The sequence below is a fragment of the Pteropus vampyrus genome, unplaced genomic scaffold (genome assembly GCF_000151845.1).
Source record: "Pteropus vampyrus isolate Shadow unplaced genomic scaffold, Pvam_2.0 Scaffold24, whole genome shotgun sequence".
NCBI lineage: Eukaryota > Metazoa > Chordata > Mammalia > Chiroptera > Pteropodidae > Pteropus > Pteropus vampyrus.
Genome location: NW_011888805.1, coordinates 6211615 through 6235173, shown reverse-complemented (window position 1 = coordinate 6235173; position 23559 = coordinate 6211615). Strand labels below are relative to the sequence as shown.

Here is a 23559-nt window from a genome sequence, read left to right as displayed (position 1 = left end):
TTATTTATTTATTTAGCAAAGCAACCCTTGGTTGACCTCACATATTGCAAGGATCTTGTCAGCTTACAATTTCTTATTTTTTATTTTTTTGCTCTTACAACACCTGGTCTTCCTAAGTGGTCTCCCATCCAAGTACTAACCAGGCCCGACACTGCTTAGCTTCCAAGATCATATGGGATCGGGCTTGTTCAAGGTGGCATGGCCATAGACTATACCAATTCATATTTTAATAACTTTTACAGGTTTTTGCAGTTTTCAATTCGTCTTCATAGTAGCAGTTTGAGAAATGTTTAATTTATCATTGCTAAAGGCTTTAGGTAAGTTTAAACTTCCTGTCTATATATTTGGTATTCATAAAAACCTATTTTTTTCAACTGTAGGCTAAATTTAAGCATCATTTTGCAGAAATTTCAAGTTTTGCTAATCTATTTTGAATCATTTGCAAAATAATTTGCTGTTTGTGAGCCATATATCATGATCAGGATAAGTTCTCCAATTTTTCAAAAAATATGTCAATCTTAGTTTTTCATGTATACCATTCAGAAGTGAAAATTCACTGCACTTGGTTTATTTCTTACATATGAACTATATTTTAAATTTTTTAAAAAAAATTCCTAAATAATTCTTTCCTCACCATTTTTTATGTTTGAATTGTGTTGTTGATATAGTAATTCTTTCTAGGAAAATCACAAGGAATAAACATAGTAAAAATGGCAGGATATGTAGAAAAATGAACATTTACTGAGGCATGCAGAAACAATGTAAACGTATGTGGGTCATATTCCTTTCTTGACTAGGAAAATAAAATACAAAAAAATCACATTACTTCTCCCTATGTTCATCAGGACACTTACTGTGAAAAGTAACATCAAATCAAATCAAACTGTCATTATAGACAGGGGTATTTATTGGCTCACATAACTGGAAGATTAGAAGAAAATTGAAATCAAATTTGGTTAACTTATTGACTTATGTTGTTAGCTTTATTCTATGTGTTTTTATTCTCCCCTGATTACAATTACCAAAAGCTTCCTGAACTATAGAATTCCTGGTTCACTTTGGAAGTGAGGTGATGGGAAAGGTATGTCTTTGACAAACTTCAAAAATAAAAATCCGGAAATACATTCTAATGTGTCACAATTAAGTTATGTGCTACACTAATCACAACTCTTCACTAATCACGTGTCGAGGAAAATGCCAGATGATGATTAACTTAAGCCAATAAGGAGATATCTTTGAAATCTGAACCAAACCTCATAGCTATTATCCAAGTACAATAAAAGGAGTGATATTGAGAATGGAAACAAAATTCCCTCCCCAGTTTTCAAGTCAATATATATCTATTGGAAAATATGTGGGATTTGAGGAATTTGACATACTTATTCTCATGTTCATCTAGAAAAATTATTTCTAAATTTAAATCTTATAAGTTTCAATTAGTCAATCTAAATAACAAAATCAAGTCAAATAAAAGGGCATTTACAATATGCAAAAATTAGGGTAAACCTGTCATTTGTTTTCCTACCCAGGACACTTGTAAGAATATAAAGAGGCACCATTCATTGTTATTCAAGGTTCTACTATTAAGTTATAACCTAGACTATCCCAGACAAACCAGGACATATATGTTATCATCTTCTCACAAGAGAACAGCCTCCTAGTTCTTGTTAATTGTCGAAATATAGGGAATAGTCTCAGTATCATTGGATCTTCTAATATTTCAGAAGAAAGAAATCATTCAATTTGTTGTAAAATATCCTGATTTTAAAGTTTGGGTTTATTTTAAAAAATACCTAGAAAAAAATAATTTTTTTTTGCCTTGCAACCTCTGTTCTAGTAAAATAGACTTTTTATCTAAAGAAAAAGACCAAAATATGAGTTAGTATATTGCTGAATATTAAAACACACAAAAACTAATATAACTAAAGCAGTTTGGTATTGATATAAGAATAAGGTGATATTTCAACAGATTAGAATACACAAATCAGAACCAGAGCCAACTACATGTAAGCATTCAGTACATTCGGTATATGTCATTTCTCAAATATGTTTCTTTCTGTACATCTACACTACCCTCATTTCAGGTACCATTATCTCTCACCTACATTACTGATAAAATCTCTGAGCTGCACTTTTTATCTATTCATGCTATTTTTCAATCTAGTCTAGAAATTATGGCTAGAGTTTTTAAAGGGGAAATCTGAACTTATTCCTTTCTTAAAGCATATCAATAACTTTTCAATGTTTAGAACAAAGACAAAATTTCGTAACATCTGTAATGAAATCCATAATGTGGTCCTTACCAGCTCTTACACTTGAACTTGACCATGCTCCTGCTCACCAGTCCTTAAAAATTGTTCTTTCAGCTGATAAATTTGAAAAACTTAACGTACATATAAGCTGGAGAAATTTAATAAATAGTGTTACATGCGAGTCTCAAATTCAAGAAATACTAACTTAGATGGGTAAACTTTAGTCATCAGCATTCTTATATGCTTAAAGCAATGAGACTAAAGGAATATAGATACAGAGGAGAGGAAATCAGTGGTGGCTTGGGCATTCATTTTAAAGGTTAGAAAAAGAAAGGAGAAGCAGCAGGGGAGAATGAGATGAATTTGCCAGCAAACCAGGGAGGAAACCAGGAGAACATGCCATTTCTAGGAAACAAGTAAGGGACATAAGGTGGTCCAACCAGTATATGCATCAAGAGCAAGACATAAAGTTATGGAGATTATAAATAAAGAAGAAGAGCTGTTATGTTCACAAAGTATATTACAGTCTATGTAGAAAACCCAATGGAATCTAACGTTTTTATAATTTATGAGAGAATTTAGCAATTTTGGTAAACATACAATCAATATACAAAATCAATATTTTCCCATCTGCAACAACAATGTAGAAGCATACACAGGTAAATTCTGTACTATTATTGTAACTTATTATAAGTCTTAAACTATTTCAAAATTAAAAGTTATACAATAATTTTACTCTTCTGATTATGTGTTTCATCATGCAGAAGAGACCTAAGCAAGTATTCCAGAAACTTTTTTTCCTTCTAAAGAAGCCTGAGCATCTTTTCACAAAAACACATTTAAACACTATCTACATCAATAAATAGTACTTAGTCTAGTCATGCAGCAGTCTTTAGCAACATAAGGCTTTTCTGAATTGCCACTAACAGAAAGTTATTATCAGTGTGACTTTGCCTCCAAAGGAACTTCAACTCACGCGCACACACACACACACACACTCACACACACACACTCGCACTCACAGCAGGAACAGACTGAAGCCTGCTGGGCTTTCAAGCGCTAATGTAGTGAAGAGAGAGAAATGCAGCATGGAGGAAAAGGGAAGATGTAGACAGAGCTTCATTCACATGCATCCCTGGTTACGGTGTATTTGGCTTGTTATAAATTTTAGATATTTTTAATAATGGCAAATCTATGCAAACCAAGATATATTTGTATCTAAAAAAGCCCCAACGTATAAATTCCCCGTATATGTTGATTTGCATTTATTGAAAACTGAACACTCCTCCATTCGTTAGCAGTTTTGTTGTCTTCAGAAAAATCATGAAGAGAAAACACTTAATTAGTATTTCACCTTAAGTGAATAGATTGAATAAGAAGCCAATTAGTATTTAGATAATAGAAAGTCTAATTAGCCACTAAGCATCCAACAGAAAATCTTCATTATTTTCATTTCTGTAACTGAAGCAGGAGGTACAGAGCAAATCAGCATCTCAGGAGCATCTGTTCTAATCCGTCTCCTGACACTCATTTATTGCTAAAGGCACAAACAAGTAACTTATTCAGGAGATTAGGCATTTGGAAAATATCCTTGAGGCTGGTTCTGCTTTGGATGAGTGGAATGTGTTTGGGAACACTCTAGAAAACAAGCTTACTTCTACATATATACTAACTAGCCTTAGTATATGATTATTTTGTGAAGAGGAACAGAAGAAGCAAATACCAAAAGCATTCCACTGTGTGTGTGTGTGTGTGTGTGTAACCAGGGCAGAAGCAGCCTGTAGGGCAGAAACAGAAACAGTAAACATGAAAATTTATTAAACTCTGAAAATTTTTAAAGTGACAGAATACATAGAATGGGAATTTGTACTTAAAGATGTGTAACATAGGTGCTTGCACTCCATTCACCAATCCCCCGCTATCTTACCCCCCACTCCCACCCCCTGCCCTATGCGTCAATTCTGCGAGTTTGACTGGTTTTCCCAGAATGTTCTCCAGATAGTGTATCAACTGGCAAGCTACTTTGGTGAGCTTCCATGTGGCAGTAGAAGCAAGAGAAATCTCAACATCATAGGCAGGTGACTCTAAATGTGGAAGTACCATGGCTATTCCCATTCACCATGATAAGTACTCCTCTGTGGATGGAGAGAGCTAATGCCTTCTTCATACCTCCTGTGACCTCATTTATGGTTCATCTAGAATAAAGAGAGATGCAAGCCCCCACTGAAATTTAAGGAAATAAAAAAATATAAAACATCGAAAACATTAAAATTTCTGTCAACGTATTTGCTATGGATTTGCTAATAGCCACATTTTTCATATTTCAGAATTGAATGTTTTCATAATATATTTGTTTCCATGGGCATTGCTTGCCTTTAGGAAGTAATAAAATTATAAACTTTCAATCCTGTCTCAAGTGTTTTAACCTCTTTGAGCATCAATTCTTTATCAGTAAAACGAGAATAACAATGGCACCTCACAGAATTAGATGTGATGGGCCTACGTTTTAGGAGGCATAAGAATATACCATCATTAGCAGCCACAATCCTTAAGCAAGGATTAATAGAGATTACATTGATCTTGTGGAATCCAACACATCAAAAGTGTGTGAGATATCTAAGTGTGGCTTAGATTGGGAATCTTCCCAAACACTTGATAAGAGTCCCCAGCCTACATTCCAGTATTTTTGAATAGTTTTGTAACTCTGCCCTCTCCTCCTACCATGGAACTGATACCCCTAAATAGAAATAAAGAAGTTGGAAAGAAAGTTTGGAGTGTTTTTCTTTGGAAGGCATATGCCATTCTTTGGCACGCGTGAGTCCTAAGTATGGAATTCCTGTGGCCCTGTGCCTTCCTTAAATTCTAGGTGGGAGCACTATCCCTTTTCTTCTATGCCGCCCTTTGATCACAATCACAAGTTCCAAATAAAAAATGCTTTCTGACTCTCCAACCATCAGTTGAATAGATGAGGATCATTATTGAAAAGGAGAGCTTTGAGGCAGCAAAACTAAATGCTGAAAGAGGATAAGAGGAGAACCAAAGTGCTAAGCTCTGATTTCACCCAATTTCTGTTTGAATATGAGCCAATGCATAGTGAGTATTAGATTGCTAATAATAATATGTAAAACATAATGCGATTTACCTTTGTGCCAGAGCCTAGGGTTAGTGGTGTTCAATATATGGTATTTATTATCGTGTGTGTGTGTGTGTGTGTGTGTGTGTGTATTCACACTCATACATACATATAAAATATTAATGAAGTTGAAATTTGCATGTGTGCCTTTGTGTGTGTGTAGTGCTTTTCTATATCTATGGAAATGAACATAGAATTTCTTGCTTGTTTTTTGTTTCCATCTACTGGCACGGTGAATTATCACAGCATCAGTATTAGCCAAGTTCTCCAGAAAATAGAAGAAGAGAAGGCAATAATTACAATGCTAATACTTTAGTTGGGAGCTAAAAACCCAAAGGTGCTGAAGGTGAGGTAAAAAGAGAAATACCTTAAAGAAAAAATGAATACAAAGCAATTGGATGTGGTATATGACAGTATAGGCAATTGTTTCACAAAGTATCGAGAACAAAAAAAAGAAACTTTAAGTCCTATAGCAGGTGCATTCACTGGGCACAAAGGGCATCTGTGAATAGACTGACTAAAAATCTCTCCACCAAGCAGGTTACAGAAGGGAGAATTTATCAACATAGCTTCTTCTCCTCAAGTATTTTATTGGTTAAATTTGCCCTGTCAGGAAGCTGACTCCCCACAAGTGCAGGTCACCTATCTATTTCTAAGTGGCTGCTCAGAAGTCAGATCCTATGCTCTACAATGGATCATTTTATCTAAGATCAAATGTGTCAGGACAATTAACCCAAATATGGCTTGATTGTGGGGCTTGAACGACACACAAACATTAGGCTTCATCTTAGACTCCATCTAACTAAAAGAGCTGTACAAGGGTGTTGAAAATGGTCCATTCAGAGTGGGAAACAGATGGAGCTCTCAGAACAAGTTGGTCGAAAAACTGGAGGAAACACACAAAGTTGGATTCCTATGTAGCCTAATTTCTGCACTTCTCAACTACATCTGAGCACTCCTGGTTCCCACAGTAAAATATGTGCACCTGTATTATTTTTCTTGTGATATTGAAGACAAACTCAGACCTTCTCTGGAATAGAGGTACTAGTTCAATGATCCACAGTGTATCTTTAGGAAGGTGGCAAGTATCAATATCATTGAACACTGAGGCAAAAGATTTCGCAAAGTAAGACACCATGGCTGCCTAGAGTATGCATTGTTCCTTCCAAAAACAGAATGGAGCATTTGCTGAGGTAAATAATGTTCACCATTAATGCATTGGCCTTAAGCAAATTGGTTCAGTGAGAGTAAACAATGTTTTTTATTTACTGTTATCCTTAGAGACCTTGAATTTTAATTATCCCTGTTCTCATCAGTATTTTGTTTACATCGTCTGCAAAATAATAATAATAATAATTTAGCAGGCACAAAGAAAAAATCCAAAAAGAGTAAAAAATAAAATGCAACCCTCAATTCTTTCGTATGTATACTGTGTGTGTATATGTATATATAATACACAATAAATATCTAAATGGAAATGCATGAGAACAAAACACTGTAGATACTCTCAGTTCATCAGTTTGACATATTTGTCACACAATATCTCACATATCAGCGGTCCTTGAATCAGAGATGACAATATAAATGCTTAGTCAGTTATTACCACCTTATCAATTCATGACACTCACAGCAGAACAGAAATTTATGAATTTATTTTATCCTTCTTTGACAAGCAATGCATAAAGCTTCCACTTTTTTTCTCACATGTTGTCTCAGTCTTCTTGGACTGTTATAGTAAAACATCATAAACTGGGTAGCTTATAAACAACAGAAATTTACTGCTCACGGTTCTAGAGGGTTGGAAGTCCAAGATCAGTTGCTATGAGTTTAGGTGTTTAATGAGAGTAAGCTTCCTGGCTCATAATCCTCTTCTCACTGTAATCTCACATGGGAAAGGGGAAAGGGACTCACTCTTAGTCTCTTTTATAAGGGCATTAATCCCATTTATGAGAGCTCTGCCTTCAGAACCTAATCATCTTCCAAAGGCTCCACTTCAAAGTATCATCACATTGGGTATCAGGATCCAACATATGAATTTGGGGGGAACTCAAGCGTTTCAGATCATAACAGATGCATTTTCCTACAAAGTACTCAATTCTACATGTTGCAGAGACCCACTCTCTGTGAGTAATTAAAAACCTTTCAAAAAAATGTTTGCATTTGATTCACACAACAGACAAGGTAAACTGCTTGCGAATGAGGCTACAGAGAAAGATAGATTACAGCCATGTTTCCTAAGAACTTTCACATTACTGAAAAGGCAGACAGATGAGCAATTTAGCTATACAGCATTGTAAACGCCCAAGATCAGCCTTAGTAGAGGTGAAGAGTAAAATATCTCAGAGCTGGTCCTTGTGCAAAGTCAGAAAGGACGGAGTAAATCTCTACAGGGCAATCTTCGTCTCCTAGTCAGAAAAAAAAATGGTTTATTCCAAGTATAAGACAAAAGGAAACATGGCACTGTCTAGAGTTGCAGGCTTTTCAGTATAACTGGTTTATATCAGAGAATAGTGTGAAATTAGCCTAGAAAGGTAGCATAAAGAGTCTTGATGGGATGCTGCAGTTGGGCTGGTTAAGAGACACTGCAGAAGAATGTGTATTTTATTTTTTTAATTTTGTTTTTTAAATTATGTGTATTTTAGAAAATTCATTTCAATGCCTGTGAATGACACATTAATAAAGAAGTATGGTGAACACACAATGCAATATATATATACAACAAATGGTTGACTTGTACACTTAAAACTTATTTGATTTTATTAACCAATGTCACCTCAATAATTTTTAATTTAAAAAATAAAATAAGATAAAGAAGTATGAATGGCAGATATAGAGGATACTATAATGGAAATAGAAGAATAGAGAGCATGTAGCTCAAACTGCAGGAGAGAGAAGGAAGAAGAAATTAGGAAATGAAGAAGATAGAAAAAATCAATAAAGTAAACATTTTTCAGAAATAGAGAACAAATCTGTGGTTATAAGTTAATGAGTCTCATTTCTTGATATGTAATAAATTGTCTCTAGAAAACAGTTCTATGTTGTGAAACTTTATAGAATACCTACTCTCTCAAGAAGATTACATGAAAGTACAATAGTTTTCTAGATGTATAAGATCCTGTGGACTTGCTTTAAAATTAATCTCATTCCTGTTTTTGGAATGCATATTTTATGCAGCCATTTATTCATTAAAATAACTGATATAAAAAGTTATATTTCATAAAAATTGTAATTATTTTTCTCTAAAACAAGGATCAACAAAGTTTTTCTGTGAAGGGCTAGGTATTAAGTATTTAGCCTTTTCTGTATAAGATGCAAAATCAAGGCCATTATGTGGTACTTAAACAGAAAGAAAGAAAAAAATTTCCCCAAATATTAATTTTTTGTTTTCTTAAATTAATTGGGGGTAACATTGGTTAATAAAATTATATGTTTCAAGTGTACGATTCAATAATACATCATATGTAAATTCAAAATTTTATTTATAGATATAAAAATTTGAGTTTCATGTTATTTTCACTTTTTGTTAAACATTATCCTTTAATTTTTTTCAACCATTTAAGACTATAAAAATCATTCTTAGCCCACATCTGCATGAAAAAGGGCAGTGGGCTGGCTTTGGCCCTCAGAGTATTGTTTACTCACCTCTGCTCTAAAACAAAGCCAAGAACTCTCTTTGAGATAATCAACCATTCAAGAGAAATTGAGATTTTAATAGTGAAATGTAACAATAGAGAAAAGAATAGCCTGTGCAAAGATTAGTTGCCAGATACATTTTTAAGAGCACATATACACTGTGTGTCATTTGAAAAGAAAAAAAAATGAAATTGTTAATGTGAATGAGAAGGTGATTCAAGAAAGGAAACAACCTTAACTTAAAAGCAGAAAAATTGCTTAATCTTTAATTCCATTATTGTTTGGAAAAAAATATGTAGTGAGAGAAAGCCAGCTAACCAGAATAAATTTCTCAAAGTGTAATGCGATGTCACTAAAACTCTTGTAAAAAAAAAAAAAGCCTGCAAAAAATCATCAAAGAAGCCCTTCTGAATTTTATAACCCTTGTGATTTATTGCATTAATTATAAATTTTAGACTGATATTGTAAAGAAGAAAAATTTAAGTAATACACATTATGGTAAGGCAGATGACATTCAATTGAATGTCGGTAGTTACTGTGTTACTTTGCTTAAGCTACTTATATACCACCTTAGTACTTTATAATAGAGTGCCATAAAAGATACTATTTCTTTCAAATAAATAATATTCTGTTTCATTTCTATAGTAGGTTGGACTTTAATGCTTTAGTTAATAAAAGAATCATTATTAGATTATTCTTTAATGCTAAATTTTAGACTTTATTTTTATTATTAACATTTACAAAAATTAAATTTCTGGAAAAAAATTGTTCAAAACTGAAAAGACTCTCCAAACCTGAATTCATCTATTTCATTATTCTCCAAATATGAGCCTTAACATTCATTCACTATTTACATTTAATGATTTTAAAAATAAGACTTTAAGTGAAGCAAACACTAATTCGAATTAGTACATTTGCAATCAGTTCACTTCAAAAATTTCCTCTTTTTTCCAAAATAAATAGGCTCTATATGTGATGTTTATCAGCTTTCTAAATTAATCCTTGTCATGCAGAGAAACATCTAGCAAATCAAGCTCATTAAATAATCACAGAGAGGCTTAACAACTCAGGCAGGGATAAGATATCCAACAGCATGCTCTGCATAGACCTTTCAGGAAAGTTACCAAAAGCCGTCTTTGCCCTTAAGTTCAGCTCTTGCTCAGTACATGTGTAGGTGTCATTTCTGAGCATAGCAGAGTCCCAGATTCTGTAACATATCTTGACAGTAGTATTCCCCTTAGTTTTTTCCAATTAGATGTCATACAAACTTAAAACATTAAAGTAAAAGCTTTAAAAAATAAAAATTATTTAATGAAATGTTATGAAATATAAGAATAAGTATGGCATCAATAAAAATATTCAGTTTTAAAATTAATGAATAAGTACCATTAATTTAACACTTACCACATGCTAGCCATGCGCTAGAGCCCTACATGCAAAATCTCCTTTGATCCTCATTAACTATATCAAGTAGATATTGCTACCTCAATTTATAGCAGTTAAACTTCAATAACATAAAACCTCTAGTCATTTACAGCTCTGTCTCCATCCCCTTCAGTTACTGATATAAAAAATTACATCTTTGTACATTTTGCCTTAAAACTTAAACTTATAAATGTTTTTAATGCATTAGTCTCTTAAATTATGTAGAAATCACATGTGGAGTTACAAAATGTGGAGTTACAATATTACCTTTTACACTAATAATTACTGGTTTTCAAAAATGTATTAGTCTTTTAAGTCACATAGAAAAAAAAAGTGGAGTGCTGAGATCTTTATTTATTGAAATGACTTTGAGGTACTGTCCAGTGTTTTTTATTTCAACCTAAAGGATTCTCTTTAGGATTCCTTGAAGAACAGACCTCATGGTAATAAACTCCCTCAGCTTTGGGTTATCTAGGACTGTCTTCTTTTCTCCTTACTTTTTAAGGACTTTTTTGCTAGATATAGAATTCTTAGTTGATAGGGATTTTATTTTTCTTTTAGCACTTTGAATATATCAGCCCATTATCTTCTGGCTCCCAAACATTCTGATGATAAATCTGTTGATTTCTTACCAAGAATCCCTTGTATGTGATGAAGCACTTCTCTGTTGCTGCTTTCTAGATTCTTTCTTTGTTTTGGTCTTTCACAGTTTGATTATGCAGTCAGTCCTCTCTTAACATTATAAATAAATACTGCGACTTTCAGCAAAACAATGTATGACGAAATCAATTTTTCCAAAGGTTAAGTGATATAAAAGAGTTAAGTTTCTATGGGCATCATTATAATGAAACAATGTTGAACTAAAAGGCGTTATTTGAGGACCTGTTGTAATATGTCTCACTGTGAATCTCTGATTTCATTGTACTTAAAGTGTATTGAGATTCAGGGTTCTTAAATTTGTGTCTTTCATCAAATTTGGGAAGTTGTGGGCCATTATTCAAATAATTTTCCTGATTCTTTCTCTGTCTCTTTTCCTTCTGGGATTCCCATTATGAGTAAGTTGGTCCACTTGGTAATGTCCCATAGTTCTCTTGGATTTTGTTCACTTTTCTTCAATTATTTTTCTTATTATCGCTCACTCAATAATTTCAATTGCCCTTTCTTCAGATTTGATGATTCTTTCTTCTATCTGCTCAAATCTGCCTCTAAATTCCACTAGTGGAATTTTTATTTCAGTTATTGTAATTTTCAGCTTTAGAATTTCTTTTTGGTTTCTTTTCGGGTTTTCTATTGATATTTTCATTTTGTTCACACATTATTTTCTTGACTCTCACATCTTCCTTTAGTTCTTTGATCAGATTAAGATAGATGATGTTTTAAAGTCTTAGTTAGTAGGTCTGCCATCTGGTCTTTCTCAGGGTTGGTTTGTGTTGATTTAGCTTTTTCCTTTAAACGAGTCATACGTTCCTGTTTTGCTTTATACCTTGTGATTTTTTATTTTTTATTTTTATTTTTTATTTTTTTGGTGAAAACCAGACATCTGAATATAATAATGTGGTAATTCTGGAAATCAGCATTTTCCCCTTTCTCGGTGTTTGCTGCCTTTTATTTTTTATTTTCTGTTTTTGTTTTGTTTTGTTTATTTATGTTTGCTGTCTCCATGCTGAGCATCAGCCTGAGGTGTAAAAACTTAAGATCTTCTCACATCTCTTCTGAGCCCGTACTTTTCCTGGGCATTTACAGTGACTTTCTATATTCCCTTGTATATGCATTTGCTTTTGAAAGTTCTAGTCTTTAATGTCTCTCTCCCAAAAGAAAAAAAAATGAAGTATTAAGGGCATCAGCCCTTTAAATCCTCTAGATGTTACTTCAGTTGGAGGAGGGGTTTTTAACAATTGGAAATTCAATAGCTGCCCACTTCTATGTCTGTACCTCTCTAATTAAAAGCACTAGTCAAAAATCAGGATACAGATCTTCAATATTTGAAGGACAGGGTTCCTATTGCCCAGTATGTTTTCTGCAAACAGTGTGTAAGCTGCTTCGGAAACATGTGCACAGCTGCCTGTCATAGGGCTAGGGGTGTGGTATGGGTAGCTGCTACAGATAAAACCGAAAAGAGACATTTTTAGTTGATTATATAAACAATTCAGATTAATAAAAATATTCAAGGAGTAATTACATTTTTAAGTCTAGAAAACTCAATTATTTTCAAATTATATTTTCTAATGTTAATTTTAATCATTTAATTTTTCTCAGGCTTATTTTGTATGTCTTATGTTTTCTAAATGATGTATAATTCATGCATGAATTCCATTAGCATTAAAACAGTTTAATTTGTATAATATTAATATAACAATATCTGCTTCTGGTAGAATTTTAAAGCATAAATTTAAAAGTTTATATGAAAGATAAAAGTATAAATTTAAATTATCAAGTATGCTAATATAAAAGAAATATGGATAAAGTAACTTTGTATATATGACTGAAGCATGTAGTCATTAACAAATTATACATTGTGATAATGACATTAAATCCTAGAGACAAGAAAAGAAACATTAAATGCAAATAACTGAACTAAGAATGTAACATCACTTAAAGAGGTATTACAAAAGGCAATCACACCATAACTAGTATGTTAAAAGGCAAAAATTATTGTTTGAGTGAAGCTCTTTCCTAATTAATCAATCATTTATTCATGTATCTTCTGGGTTACATATTGAATGGAGAGAGGATAAATGGACAAGAAAAGGAACACAGGTCATATTCAGGCTTATGTTTGAGGACTAAAAATTGGAAATAAGCAATGACAGGGAAAGAGCTATTTCTTTAAAACGAAAAATGATAAAGGGTCTTTCTATGCCAATTGTTCGTGAAAATGTCAAAATTTAAGGAGGACATATATATGTTGACTCATGTGCTATATAAATATAAAAATTTATTATTATCTTAAGGAGTGCTTGCTGTAATAATTAAATGAATTTAACTGAATATGAGGTAAAGAAGCTTCCACAGAGAGTTAACTTTGTTATTAGAATGAGTCTATTTTGGTCAGAAAATAAATCATCTCTTCCAGTGTTAAACTACATAATTTTCATGGACACTGGTAAATTAAACAAAATTCTATTTTTATGTTATAAAATGTACCAGAATCTTCATGCCCTGATTAATCCACTTTTGGTTTTTTAGCTTTTTTTGCCATCACCAAATAAATAAATGAATAAATATAAATAATTTAATTAATTAAAGAAACAAATAATCCTAATTTTATGTATAGTTTTCTTAATTTTGACAAATATTTATTTCTCAATAAATATATAAGCCCACCCACCTATGTTTAGGGTACTTAGATAATTTAGAAAACAATTAGATGTTTTTTAATAGATCATTTTAACTGTCCACAAGTCATTACTGAATATATTTATGAAATCTCCCCTAATAATTAAAGCATTCCATTATATCCAAAAAGAGCACGAAGCCCACGATTCAAACCAGAATTAAGATATGCACTGTTGCTATTGTTGCTGTATCATTCAAGCAAAAAGTCTTGCAGTATATTTGCCCAACCAGAAAACATGTAAAAATTATTTTGACTCTCTTTCCATAGCAATATGCAAATTTAAAGAGAAATCTAGTTATCTTTCAGGTCATATTGATTATTTTTGGCTTTCACTGATTCATACAGGGTAGATCAATGTGGGATTTTACACTTTGCTAGAAACAGCTTCAGCAAAACATGTTATTATTAGCTTCATTTGCAATTATAATTTCAAAGCTACACTTTGCTGGAACAAGAAGAGAGGCCAAGGAAAATAGAAGCCATAAATGAGAGATAGCCTAGTCATGGATTCAGGTACCGGCAATTTATTCAGTTCATTGGATTCAGATTGCCTCTTCCATTTTTGTGAATAATTCCATTTCCCTTACATACCCTTTATGAATAAACTGAGTAATTGTTTTAAATAAATTATAAATGTGGGGAATTCCTTTTTTGACGACTAATGTACTGGTACTGAGATATTCATGACTACCAAAAAATTGTTTAGATTTTCCTCATTTGTATTCTAACCCCCTTCATAAATATGTAATCACTGTTGTTAATCCCCCATTATAATACAAAGAAGTCTGCTATGTCTAGTGCCTAGTTTGTAAGAAATGAATTTTTTGAAACTATGTGACACTTCTATCTTTGGAATTAAAGATGCAGGGTCTTTAACTCATAGTAATGGTCTTTTCTCCAGGTTAATTCAAGATTTGAGGTTCGTAAGATCTTTTCTAGGAGTTACTATTTATGAAACATAGAAATACAGGTAAATTCTAAAAATTTTGATTTGTTTTTGTTTTTTCTTTGGGCCCTGTTAAGTACAAAAGACACATAAGACATAGTTAAAATATGTGTATTTTGTTTCAATGAGATAATAAGGGACATTTTTTAAAATGTACTTTGGATTTTTTCCTTCCCATGAATATTGGGTAACTAATTACTTATCACCACATAGCTCTATTGTGAGAGAGGTAATTATTGCAATGTACTTAGCATAAAAATGGATCTGGTAACAGCTTTAGTAACAATAACAGTGGTAGTAACAGCTTTTTTGTTGTTGTGTTGTTATTGCTACACTTTTTGAACATGTATCAAATGTTTAATTTATTGATTAATGAAGAAACCAGCAAGAGATTGCAACTTGATCATGTTCCTAGTATTTTTACTGAGCTATCTGCCTTAGCTTCTCACTACCTTTCCATTTCCCCACTGGATTTGGAGTCTTGGCTGATTCTAAATTTATTTGTTAATCTGTCTAAACTTTGACACAGCTTCTCTTTAGGGGAGAATTCTGTTCTCCATTATCCAAATGATTTTCACAAAATCATAAAGTCCTCACCTACATAATTTTAAGTGGTGCCTCCTTGAGAAATTTGTCTACTATATCTCACCCATCATACAGACTTTTTACATTTTAGCTACTGTTAATAGACCAAGATGCTATTAATTTCTGCTCCTATTCATTAATGGCCCCTTAGATTCCTACTAGCCACCTCACTCAAGGAAGAGCCATTCATTTTCTAGGTCCAGTCTTAATAAGTTCTACTTTCCTCTGCTTTCCCATCAGTATTCTGTTGAGATTCTGGTTTACTCTTGGTAGATTAAACATGAGGCTAACAAGAGCACAATGATAAAGAAGGACGAGGAGTCAGGTTTGCTGTTCTGAGTTCCATGTTCTTCCAGGGGTTCCTCAACAGCTATACACATCTGGTAAGTTAGTAAGCCACACATAAATGGTTTCCCATATTGCTGATAAAAACATACAGCCATGCTTATAATTAAACACATATAACAAAAACCTTTGTCATATTTATCCAACCAACCCACAGGAACCTCTGGTTTAGGTTAACTAAAAATGAGACAGTAAAATTTGTTTCTCATATTTAAAAATTGAACTAAATTGAGCAAAAAAGAAAGAAAACTTCAGAGTAAAACGTGTGGTCATTGTGCTTCCACCAAAACGAAAGAAGGTCAGTGGGAGCCTTGCAGGGCGACAATACTTTTCTTGCTCACTTGCATGTCTACCTTTCCTTACTGAGTTTATTAATATGTGTCCAAGGACAATGTAAAGAAGAAATAAACATTAAATGTACACGATATTATTATATTTGATTGAATTCATGATTCCTCCAAAACTTTAAGTGTCCTATGGTATCTGACCATTGCTTATATGCTAGCTTAATTTTACACTAATTTCCTATTACCCTTGATTGAGTCAGAGTAAGTTTATCTAAGTTCATCAAAAGTGCCATCAAATTTCCTACCTCGGGGTCTTTGCAGAGAATGCTCTTTTCTTGACTCTTAATTTAATAAATTATACTTTAGATCTCAGCCTTAAACATGATCTATCTCTTCAGAGGGGCCCTTCTCTGAACCTCTCCTCCCCCCCAGTACAAACCCATACATCATTATAATTTTTTTATATTCCTGTTCATGAACCCAACCAAAATTATTCATTGTTACATATAAAAAAGACTTAGCATTTTGCAGCATTAAACAGAGATGTTTTGTCCAGTCTATTTCAGCAAACAAGGAAATAAATACCACCGCAGATATTATCAACTAATCTAAGAGCCATAAAAAACACAGCTTTCTTCTGAGTACCTGATGGGCCAATCACTGTTTACATGAAAAGTAAAAGATAAATTCTCTCACTTTTTTTGACCTCGGTTGATATTTCTGACCTTTCCAGATACTAAATGACTTCTGTTATAGTTGAAAACCTCTTTTGCTATGATTTTTTCAAAGACCATTTAGGATCTTTTCACAAATGTAAATTTGATTCAATAGATTCTACTATAATAAAATGTCAATCTTACTTTTTTGCCTGTATTTTTAGATACATATTCATCACTTGATATTATCTCTTCATATCCATGCAGCGGATATAATACTTCTAGCGACATGTGTGAGCAGAGTCTTCAAATTAATTTGGAGAACATTTCCAGACAGCATCAAAATGGGAGGTGTCCTTGCCTTGCCACCGAGAGTGATTGCTAAAGAAATGAGCTATTGTTAACACCACTCCATGAGAGAAGAAAAAGCAGCTTCAGTGTCATTATAAGTTACAGTCTCTTCTCAAGTACTGAACATAAAATAAATATACTAAGACAGGGAAGCCAGTGGTTAATGAAATGTCTACCTTTCTCCAGGAATGACCTGTAGTAAAGTTGCAAAGTAAATGAACTTGGTCTTTCACCTCTTGCTATATCTGCTATGGAGATCTAAGAGATTCCTTATTAACCCTATTCTAATCCCCACTTTGAGAAACATTTGTTTTGCCAGTGCTAGACTTTCAAAGCTTATTTCTATAGCATTTAAACTTATCTTTGCTTATCAGTTGGTAAACAATTAATGAGTATATATACATTTTGATAAAGATTTTTAAGACAGATATCCTTGACATCTTGAAAAAATTACTTATTGATAAAATAGTAGAATTTCAAAGAAATAAAATGCAATAGAATATTATCTACCACAAGCTTTGTGCTTCTGGTTGCACAGTCATGAATTTCTTTATGAAGAACTCTATTTCTATAATTCTCTGGTCCATCAGGTAGCCATCCTTAAATCCTATCTCCACCCATACTTTATCACACAGCTCTGATAAACTCTAATAATGGCTCGCAAAATATATTTGAAAAGCTATATAGAAGATTCAAAAGAAAAAACTTTACTAACTATATCTAAGCTTTAGAAAGTAAAAGAAACATTTTAGAAAAGCAAGGAAAACTGGTTAGCATGCTGTATCCATCCTATAGAAGGTTATTAAGTAGCAATGTTTGACTGTAGATTCTATTCTACAGTTCTGCAATACTTATACCAATGTGCTGGCAGATTTCTCTTTTCTTCCTAAAAAATCCTAAGAAATCAAGGATCTGAAGAAAGGAATTTTGGAATAGATTTTATTAATCACGATTTTGAATAATTTATTCAATATTCAAAAATGTTTTAACTAGACACTGAATTGTTGTTACAGAGAGAAGTCATGTGCCCAACCTGAAAAATAAATGTACTTGTACTCAGCAAGGGTTTAGAAAAAGCTATAAATGACTGTAGAGTAATGTAATTTGTTACAAGTATCTCAAGATTACACACAATGCTATAAGAATTCACAGGAGGAAAGGAGGGAACATGCAAAGGAAAAAGATCAATACACACTGTGTTTTTCTTTTCATTAAAAGACTTTTAATTATATACAACACTTCAAAACAAGACACTTATTCTGTGTTCTAACGAAATCAGCATTTGAATTCTTATTGCAATTTTCAAAGGTCTGATTTTTTCCTCACATTATCACTAAGTAGATTTAACTAGCAAAAATGATCTATTGCTGGCTGCTATGCAGGTATCAGCAAACTCATTTATTTCATATAATTCATAGAATTCCTAAAATAGCAGTGCACTACTCAGAAAATTGCAAAATGCATATGAAGACTTAAATGTTATTAGTCAGATAAATCCTGATTTGATATATAAAATAAAAATATTATTTTATTCTAGTTCTTTTAGCCTAATATTTTCTCATTTCAATCTAGATGAAGTTTTTTTGGCATTTTCTATGAAGATATAATGACTGATAATCATTATAATACAGTCATACATTACTTTGAATATTAATTTTCAAGATGCTTTCACAGTGTTACATCTTTGTTTCCTGATTACTTTAATTCACTTTCTTTGCAGAGTGGTATAAGACCTTGACAGTGAGGCATGTAGAAGCCAGTCCGCCTGCTTGCTTCTGCTGTAGTTCGCAGGGGAAACAGTGGTTCTTCTGGGGATTCAGTCATGTTCAAAATATCTATTCATCAAAGCTGACAGTGAAAACAGAAAGACTAATGGGCAGAACACCAGGAGAGCTATGTTATCGACTCAGTCTTCCTCCCTATACACATCCTACTCAGACACATGCTTGGCCAACTCTGTGTATTAGTTCCAGCATTTGTACTAAGAAAGTACCATCTCTATGTACCTCATTAGCTCATCTTGAGAATAATATAATAGAGAAATGCTGTGTAAAAAGTAGACATAATAAACAACAACAAGGAAGATGTGTAAGAGATGTTATCATTGCTTTCCAGAAATATATGTTTGCTTCATTCAGAAGTTCAGAAAAAAAGCAATGCTTACTATAAATATGAAAACAAATTTTAAGAAAACATGGCATGACTAGACATTTATTTCCAACATGGTGCTGGAAAATTAGCTTTGTGCTTTCCAACGAGAATTTATAGATGTCTAAGAATTTTTACGACTATAGGAAAATAAATGCCTTTACCTAAACAAGATGAACTCATGAACTGAGTGCATATCCCAAAAGATGCTACTTAGGGTAAATGGAGACTGGGCTTAATCCCTAGAGAGGCCAGCCTCTGTTCCCAAAGTCAAGCAAAGACTCCGTTTCAATGTGTCCAAGAAAACGTTCTAAGGAAAAAGGTGAGGGGGAAATTGTCTCTTTTCCTTTTATAAATGAATAAAAATTATTTTCATTTACCCTTATACCTTATAAATTGAGAAACTGTATTGCCCATCTTCTAGGCCCACCTTCCTTCTCCGGCACCCTTCTTCCTGTGCCCCTGATATTTATTGTAAAGTATTATTTAAAACAAGATTTTGCTATTTGGGATGACTTTAGACACCTATGAGGACATCGATGTTTGGTAAATCAAATTAATCACAACATAGATTGAAAAATTATTAGTAACTCTTTCCTCATTGCAGATTTTAGTGACAGAATAGCCAATCTAAAATAAAACGCACCTAAAACTTAATTGACTATCACAGATACAAATTTCAACAAAGAATTACTAGTATAAAAGATCAGAAAAATCATGTTGCAAGAAAACTAGTACAAAATCAATGCATTGGGTTTGCATTATTGATTTTGTATATCTCAATAAAATATCCTTTTCATTTACTAAGAGCTTAGACTTGATAGTTTGGGTTCATATCCTGGCATTGTGACTGCTAGGAGTGCATTATCATGGACAGTTTTCTCAGCATCTATTATGTCTTAGAGATGTATTTGAAGATTAAATAAAAGATTATAAGTAAAATTCTTGGCATAATACCTGGAACTTCAGTATGAGGCAAATCGAGGGCTAGATTTTAAAAGATTTGATTGGAATTCATTAGCTAGAAGTGGATGAGGATACTCTAAGTGAAATGGATCCCATAAGAGTATGTGTAAGAGGTCTGTTTCATATTGAACATTTAAGAGAGTAGTTCTCAAATATATTGAATATCAGAATCACCCAAGTATCTTTTTTGTAAAAACATTTCTGATTTGGGTTCTACTCTCAAACCTAGAATTCTGATCATTGGTTACATTTGGGAACCAATGCTATTGAGTCTGCAGAAAGAAATAGTGAGAAGAATACTTGAAAATTTGGGGCACATGGTAAGAAAAATATTGAGGGATTGAATACCAAGTTAAAGAGTGTGGACTTCACTTACTATAGCTTGGCACACCATGACACATTTTTTTTAAAACGAGAGAACGCCATGCTCAGAGCTTTACTAAGAAAAAAATGAGAATAATGAGCAGTAGATGAGGACAAGACTAGGCTTGGAGTGGACTAGTTAGGATTCTACTGGTAGACTGGTTAGAAGTCTATTAGACTAGTCCAAGAGAAAATTAAGAATGGCTGGAATTAGAGAGATGGTACTAAGCTTCATGCAAGAAACCAGACAAAGTTAAATGAGAGGCAAGTTAGTTAAAACAGGCAAAAAAACAAGGTAGTGGAAAGAGGACCAAGAGGAATGAGTATGTGAAAATATGAAATATAATTTAAATAAATACAAAGCTTACAAGTTAAGTAATATTAAGAAATTACCGTGAATCAAAATAACTCACAGTTTGAATCAAAATTGATTATATATAAAGTTACTAGCTCCTGCATGGAAAGAGGTTTGGCGAGTTTGTTGCTGCTTTGCCATGAGCTCCAATTATATACCATTTCTCCTCCCCATTTAGGTTATTTGTAAAACTCACAGTCACTCCTTTTCATTTTTTGAGGATGTAGAAACTAAATTTATTCATATGAATGACTGATCAGACACCTCCCCAAAAAACTTCTTCAGTTCTTAGACTTTAATAACCCATACTTCTGCTACACTTCAGCCACCCACAGATAAACTTTTAATATCAAAAAGCTAGTTTATGGCCACAATCTCCTATCCCTTTAGAAACTCATTATTAACATCAGTCTCCCTGTGACTGCTTTTTCTCTCAATCTGACATTGACTTTCTCCATGACTTTTCTTTTTTGTTATACTGCCACATGCTTTATGGCTTTTAAGACATCTTCTCTCTGCATTGTCATGCCCCTGTCCTTGTATCTTGTTGATCTGCCCAGATTATTCAGTCAGACCATCTTTTCTTCTCCTATAACCAAACGGCAGGATATTACTGCAGAAACTGATTGTGACCAAGTTGATATCACTACAAATTTATGACCTCCACTTAAACTGGGCCATTAATATTGCTAAGAACATTTTTAAAAATATGCCTAGTAGGCTTCCTTTGCCATCCACAGCAGTAACAAATCATCTTATCCCAGAAAATAAACTTACCTACAAATCCACAGTGAAAATTGAGACTTAATGGAGTACTATTAGTTTTAAATCTCACACCTATAAAAATATTGTATATATTTACTTCTTTTCTCAGTGGTTTCAAAGGAAAATTGTTATTTCTTGCATTTAAAGATAATGCATCAAGCAGATCTATTAATCCCATCTTATCTCCTCAGAGAATTGACCCTTCAATTATTCATGCTTTCTCTGTGATTTCTACATCACAGTGTCTCCTGGCTTACTCTGTATAGACTGTCAACATGTTAAAGTTTTCTCTATCTTAAAAAAAAATTTATTCTCTATAAACTCAAAGATATTTTGATGAGTCAAAAAAATTAAACATAAATAAGGACATCCAGAAACAATTTGAGTAAAAATATAGTTTTTAAATAAATATAGTGGATGTATGGAATTATAAGCATTAAGATAAAGTCAAAATTAAGGAATCTAGGTCATCACTGACATCAAGTTACACCACAGAAAATCTGCTCTTACTAAATTTGTAATTATTGAATGAGAGAGAAATTAATTATCATACATATGTCACCGTTTTCCCTGGCATTCATAGCCGAATCTAATCCTGCTCAGTATACAAATCTGAATGTATCTACTTTTACCATGTTTTTATCATGTTTACTTTCATTTACTTTTTTCTCTTGGACTTAATGCAATAAGGCTTTCATCAGCATCACTCCACCAAAATGGCTCTAGCTAAGATCATTTCTAATCTATCGACAAATTTAATTAATGTCTCTATGACATTTAACATTTGTTTGACTTCTGTTTGAGCTGCTTCCTTCCTTCCTTTATTTATTCAAGAGATATTTACTATCTAAACATTATCTTGTGCTAAGTACATATATGTAATGATTAAAAATTCTTTTGCTGCAGGGGTTAGGGGTGGGCAAAATGGATGAAAGTGGTTTAAAGATACAAAATTGCAGCTATAAGATAAATAAGTCCTGGGGATGTAATGTACTATAGTGGTGACTACAGTTAACAATACTGTGTTGTATATTTGAAATTTGCTAAGATAGTAGATCTTCAATGTCCTCATCGCAAGAAAAAAGATGTGTAACTAAGTGTGGTGATAGATATTAACTAAACTTATTGTGGTAAACATTTTGGAATACATACATATACAAAAACATTATGTTCTACATCTGAACTAAAATGAAAACTAAAACTAGCCAAAACTGAAAACAATTAATGGTCACCAACAGATGAATGAATAAAGAAATTGAGATATATTCATACAAATGGGCTATTATTCAGAAACCAAAAGAAACATACTACTGATATGCACAACAACATGGATGAACTCAAAAACATTCTGAGAGAAAGAAGACAGAAACAAGAGTATAAACCATATAATTCCACTCAATAAAGTTTGGGAATAAGCACAATTTACCTCAACTAATAGAGTTCAGAATAAAAGTTGCCTCTACTCAGTGGGAGAGACTAGATGAAAACGAGCAAGAACTTTTGGGGGGAAGATCAAAATATTCTATATCTTGATTGGTCATAGGTTGTATGAGTGTAATCATGTATCAAGAATCACTGAATTGTACATTTAAGATGCACACTTGTGCAATTTACAGTACATAAACTAAATCTCAACTTAGGAAGAAAATTTAGAAATCTCATTTTAGAAAGAAAGTAATGGCCTACGAAGAGTAATAAGAATAGCTGAGTTTTCTTGAGCACTGTTTTGAATGCTGAAACCATTAGTATTCTTTTATCGAACAGAATCCTTCCCTACTAAAGCATTTAGATTTGTGGTATCTCATATTAAGTGCTCAGCTGATAAAAGCTATTATTATAAATTTGGAAAATATGTGGAAATATTTGGAGGATGAGGGTGTCATAGTATAAATTCAGGGTAGTCACAAAATAAAACTTTTCTCACTCTTTTATCAAAATGGGGATAATATAATTGCAATCATACTATGATATACTTTATAGGATTTGTTTTCATATAACATCAGAGTTTTTTG

General features: G+C 32.7%; 1 pseudogene; it reads right to left on the bottom strand.

Annotated features, from left to right (window-relative positions):
- Positions 1 to 91: 91 nt before the first annotated feature.
- On the bottom strand, positions 92 to 210 carry LOC111737238 (annotated as a pseudogene).
- Positions 211 to 23559: the final 23349 nt, after the last annotated feature.